General features: G+C 34.9%; 1 pseudogene; it reads left to right on the top strand.

Annotated features, from left to right (window-relative positions):
* Nucleotides 1-10: 10 nt before the first annotated feature.
* Nucleotides 11-4,092, top strand: LOC113085001 (trimeric intracellular cation channel type B-like; annotated as a pseudogene).
* Nucleotides 4,093-6,135: the final 2,043 nt, after the last annotated feature.

Genomic DNA, 6,135 nt, shown 5'->3' with positions numbered 1-6,135 from the left:
GTGGTGTGTGTGTGTGTGCAGGTATCTGGTGTTCTACTGTCCTCTGGATGCCGTGTTCTCGCTGGCGTCCGTGTTCCCCGTGCGTCTGGTCTTGACGGCGATGAAGGAAGTGACCCGCACCTGGAAGGTTCTGGCGGAGTCACACAAGCAGGAAGGAAGTACAAAGACGGTCTGTTTGTGATGATCGCGGTGGGCTGGGCTAAAGGTACTGTTTTCATTCAGACGTCGAGCCTTGACATTTTCATGTTTGAAAGCTCTAGGTTATTTTTTCAGAGTTTCATCACACTCATTATTAAACCCCATGATGCATTTCACCCCGCTGGTCCTTCAATTACACTCAGAAAAGGTTTGAAATATCAAGAGGTCGAGGTGACTGTAATTACGCTCGTGCTAAAGTGATAAGAGTGTAAGAGCAGGAACACGTCAGCGAGCGGCCTGGTGAATCTGCTGAAAGAGTTACTGGAGGATTGTGTGCGCAGGAGCCGGAGGAGACTCTTGAAGGAACTTTGAGCAGCTGGTGCGAGGCGTCTGGAGACCGGAAACCAACGAGCTCCTGAAGATGACATAGTAAGAGTCCTCATCATCATCATCTTCATCTTCCTCATCCAGCTCCTGTGACTCAAGAGGGTTTCTAAACTCATCCACATCAACATTTCACCTCACAAACAAAAAGAGATTTCAATTACATACTGCATAAAAACTTTGTGAACCGATCATATTTATAATATTATGATTATCATTAACTGAAAAACTACAACCATCAAAAGAAACATTGTTACTTGATACATTACCTGAAATAAAGTTCAAATAATAAGGAATTAAACTTTTTATTTCACTTAGTTTGCAAGGAAACAATTCTCATTTTCATTTAGTTTAACTCAATTTACTAAATAAACCAAAACTGAAAATTCATTAAAACTACACAGACATATAGAAAAACTGAAGCAAATAAAAATTAGAAAAACACAACAGATACTAAAAATGTAACAATTTTCGCAAAAAAAAAATTGCATTCGCAACATTTCTTACTTTTAGTTTCAGATGACTAAAATAACAAAAAAACTGAAATAAGAACTTAATTAAAAATACTCATTTTTTATTTATTTTTATTATATAATTCTCTTTTTAGTTTTATTTTTTTCTAGTGCTGTCAAACGATTAATCGCATTCAAAATAAAAAGTTTTGATTACATTACTGTATATATATGTGTGTTTACGGTGTATATTTATGATGTATCAATAGATTAATACACATGCATGGATATATTTCCAGAAAATGTTTTGTTATAAAATTAATTATTAAATATATAATTTAATACATGCATGCATGTGTGTGTAAATTTAATTTAGATTTAATTAAACACGGTTCATTTTTTGACAGCACTATTTTTTACTAATTCCTTTAGTTTTAGTTTCACTTGATGTTAAACTCGCCAAATTGTCAACGTTTTTAAAGCTGTTGAAATGTAGTCGTGCTTTTTAATCTAAAATGAAATCGGATGCCTGAGACAGCGGCGTTTGTCTGAACATCACTTTCATCAGAGGATCTTTTCTCTTCTCCACTCAGAGCTCAGAGAGGACGTTCAGTGTGTGAATCCTCTCATAAATCAGATGCACGAGCTGGTTTAGGTGTGTGTCTCTTTCTCCCAGAATGCCGCAGGTAGAATAATTGGCTTCTGTATTGATCTCCTGTCGTCTCGGAGACACTTGTTGTCATGGTTTTTGTGCGAGTGGCATTTGAGAGGGTTCGCTGTCAGTTGCCATGGCGACGAGCGTCTGATGTACAGTATTTAACTGTAACTTGTAACTGTTCGTCTTCGGGAAATAAGAGACTGATCAGATCGGTGTAATCCATGCATCTTGTGAAAACGGCTCAACCCTGGACCCTTCAGATACAAATTTTGTATTAATCAAATGATGCATTAAATGTATGATTAATAAAGTTTTACACTGTTTTTACCATAATTCACTGCTCTACTTAGTGAACGTGTTGCTTATGGCTTTTTTTTAAATGCTGGCAACCGTAATATGATCGATTAATATTCAATAAACCTGGAAAAACTGAGAACTTAAACAAAAAAAAATATATTTTTAATTTTAAATTAAAGAAAAGATGTTTATTTTTAATAATTATTATTAAAAAAAAAAAATATATATATATATATATATATATATATATATATATATATATATATTGTTTATTATTTTGGATTATTCACGTTATTTGTTATTACTGATAAATGATGAAGCAGTTATTGTGAGAAGTTGAATGGATGTAATGATGGAGAAGACTTCTGCAGTGAATAGGCAATTTATTATTATTATTATTAATAATACTCATAATACACAGTTTTTCTCTAATGTGAGTAATATTAGTTGGTTTGTTGAGTTACATTAAACTTAACACGTTTCTATAGAATGTGCATCACATCTGTGTTAAGTATCATTTATAGAGCTGTAGTATTTACCGTTTAACCTCTGACCTTTGACTTTATGTGTGTGTGCGCGTGTGTGTGTATGTGTGTGTGGTATGTGTGTGTCTCTGTGTGTGTGTGTGTGTGTGTGTGTGTGTCTCTCTCTGTGTGCGTGTGTGTGTGCGTGTGCGTGTGTGTGTGTGTGTGTGTGTGTGTGTGTGTCTCCCTCTGTGTGTGTGTGTGTCTCTCTGTGTGTGTGTGTGTGTGTGTGCAGCCCGACCAAGGTGACTCTGCTGGGGTCGGTGGTGTTCTCTCTCCAGCAGTGTCACTTCCTCCCGATCCAGACGCATCATCTGATCTTCATCTACACACTCTTCATCGTCACCAACAAGGTCTGTGTGTGTCTTTCTGCAGCGTTCAGACTCAAACCAAACACTCGTTTATATGGAAACACGTGAACATCTAGATCTATATTTGTCAAAACAGAAAAAATCTATTTTATTTAGCATTTCTGTGCATTTTAAAGTTGTTATGCTTTAATCCTTAACAAAAGTATGTGTGCAGAGATACCGAATGCCATTTATTTTCCTGATAAATGAATATTAGCTGTGATTCACAATTAAAAACAAGGCAACGAGAGCGTTTGATTGATCGGCGTGTCGTGTTTTAATTGGACGGACGTCTGTTCACATTCGTTAGACTGAAGTTAACGAGCGACCTGCTAAAGCTCATCAAAGTGAGTCTCTTTTGCCCTTCAGAATGAGCCGTGCCGCTCCACACTCTTACACGCTTCTCGCGCTCTTTGCATCATTTTCATGTAATTGCATCATTCTGCTTCAAAAAGAGTGAGTTCTTGAGCGAGACTGACGGTAAATCTGGAGTTCACCGGTCAGATCTCAAGACAAACGCTCTCTCCGTTAACTTTCTGGTGCACTTCTCAGATTTGACTAAAGGAAATAACTGTGCTTTTAGATTAAATGTGCATCTTCGGCTCTTAAGTCTTAATTACCCTTCCAAAAATTAATATTCATGGCATTAAATGTTGCATGCACTGCAAAAAATAAAAAAGGACAAAACACATTTTTGCATTTGATTTAAAAGAAAAAATGTTACGCATTTGCACTAAAAAACAAGACAGAAATACTGAGTAAAAACATAATTTTTGTGCCTTCTGATCAGAATATTCAGTAAAAGGTATTACCATATGGAGGGATGTTGTAAGTTTTCTGACACAAAACATCATTTTCTGCTCTCTGGACATTTATGTTTCAATGCATTGTTTCCCCTTGAATTTATTTATTCCTTTAAAAGTTTAAAAAGCGAAGTCTCTCATTTGTTTCAGACGCAGATGATGTTGTTGGGTTCCTCATCGTATCCGTTTTCAGCCGTGGAGACTCTGCTCTACAAGACTCTGTTTGTTCGACCTTTGACCTTTTCACCTCTGACCGACCCGACCCCGAGCCGCTGTTCTTCCCCGAACCACAACAAACCGAAAGCAAAAGACCAGAACCCCAGCGACACCAACGAACCGGACCAAACCAAGCCCAAAGACACAGAAACCAGCAAAAAGATGGACTGAGTCCTCACGAGGACGAGCCACACACTGATGATGCTTTTAAACACACACATGCTTTTTATCCGAATATCTTGATATGTACATATTTGCTGTTCTGAGCTACTCTTTCTATCCTGTAATGGTGAGGATAATATATTTTACTATAATTTATAATGCACTTGTGAATGCAATCACTGAAAGTGGAGTGCTGAAACCTGTTTAAGATGTTTTGATGCTGAAATGATTGAATATAATTCACTCGCTCTGACTCGTCTGTCTTCAGTTTGTAGTCTGTGAAGATTTAAGTGTCCCACATATGATATTAGGTCCCTGGGATGCGAATTTTACCAAAGGAACCTCGTCAAAAATGTGTATTTTGTGTGTATTTTACCCCTGGGGTTTGAGTAGTAAATGAGTGGGTTTTGTTTTGAAAACCTGGCAACCCTGTTTTTAACTGGCAGCTGTTATATATTTTTCTCTTGCTTTTTAAAGGTAATTGTGACTTTTTATCTCTAAATTCTGACTTTTTTCTCACTTCTGTGATATAAACTCGCAATTCTGATGTCTTTTACAGTATTGTGAGTTTAAATCTTGACATTATGACATCTTTGATCCGAATTGGGAGTTTATATCTCACAAATCTGACTTTATAACAAGCAATTGAGACAAAAAAGTCAGAATTGTGAAATAAAAATGCCATGTTTTTAGGAATAAAGATATAATATAAATCATTGTGAGTTATACATGAACAAACACCTGAAATCTAATCTAAATCAATCAGATAAACACTTAAATGTGTATTTAGTGAGAAAAAAAAGCCTGAACTCCTAGAAAAAAGTCAGAATTGTGTGATATTAAAAATTTGAATTTTTATCTCGCAATTCTAAGATTTTAAAAAGCAATTCGGAGATAAATTGTCAGAATAAAAAGTCGCTATAACCTTTTTTATTATTCAATGGTGGAAGCAGGCTTCTGTAGAAAACCACCCTGACCAGTGCTGCAGAAATTACATTCTTAACTTTCCATCACTTTAGAGTTAATAATCAGCATTGACAGCACGTGACAGATGGCATTCAAATTGAAATCAAAACAGATTATTACAATTTTAAGGTGCCTGTTAAATCGCTCATTATATAAAATGACGCCTTCTGCAGAAATTGGATTTGTGTTTTATTGTATGAATATGAATATAACTCTCTGGAATATGCATTCCGGGCAGCATGAAGTGATTATCATAATCATGCTTTAGGTTTGTTAATGAGCGCTCAACAGACCATAATCTCATTTACTGGTGTGAAGGAGCAATCAGCGCCTCAATTATTCCCGCCTAATATCAACAACGGTTTCCAAACGCCCCGCGGCGGGAAGTCTCTCTCTGCCAAGAATGCGCGTGCCTCCGCCGTCCTCTGTGATGTCATCACGTACGCTAATAACGTCATGTCTGTTTGACATAGATTAGGCTGTTTTTAAACGCAAAAATAGATTAAAAGGGCTAAATAACCTTAATCATTTCTGAGATGTTAACAACTTATCATTGCACAGTTTTACATCCTTTTTAACGTTACTAAACGTTTAAACTAAATCACCGTAAATTACCAATTCATTATGGAAGATTATTTCCTTTATGTGAAATAGTCTTAGTAAAGAAATACAAATTGGTTTCTTTTTTAATTCTGAGTTTATAGAAAAGGAAGAATTGCAAGGTTAGACTTTAAATAAATAAATATATATATATATATATATATATATATATATATATATATATATATATATATATATATATATATATATATATATATATATATTTTTTTTTTTTTTTTTATTTATTTATTTATTTATTTATTTATTTTAAATTCTAACCTTGCAATTCTGGGTTGATATTTCGCAAATCTCAGCAGATTAGGCCCAATAGTACAAGCCTCCACAGTTGATTAATTACATTAAGAAATGCAAAAAATAAATAAATTATAATAATAATTAGTAGTAAGTCTTCTAAAATGTTGTGTAAATACGCAAATTATGCTTTATTTATTTAATTATGCACTCATTAGCATGCATTTCCAGAACATAAATTCTCTATAATTGTATTGTCATATTAGTGTTTTGGTTTTTCCAGAAAGGATTTTGGATTTCTCTTGAACAATCCATAGATCAGAAGATAGTGCA

Source organism: Carassius auratus, unplaced genomic scaffold, assembly GCF_003368295.1.
Source record: "Carassius auratus strain Wakin unplaced genomic scaffold, ASM336829v1 scaf_tig00041133, whole genome shotgun sequence".
Classification (NCBI taxonomy): Eukaryota; Metazoa; Chordata; class Actinopteri; order Cypriniformes; family Cyprinidae; genus Carassius; species Carassius auratus.
This window is presented reverse-complemented; position numbering and strand designations above follow the sequence as displayed.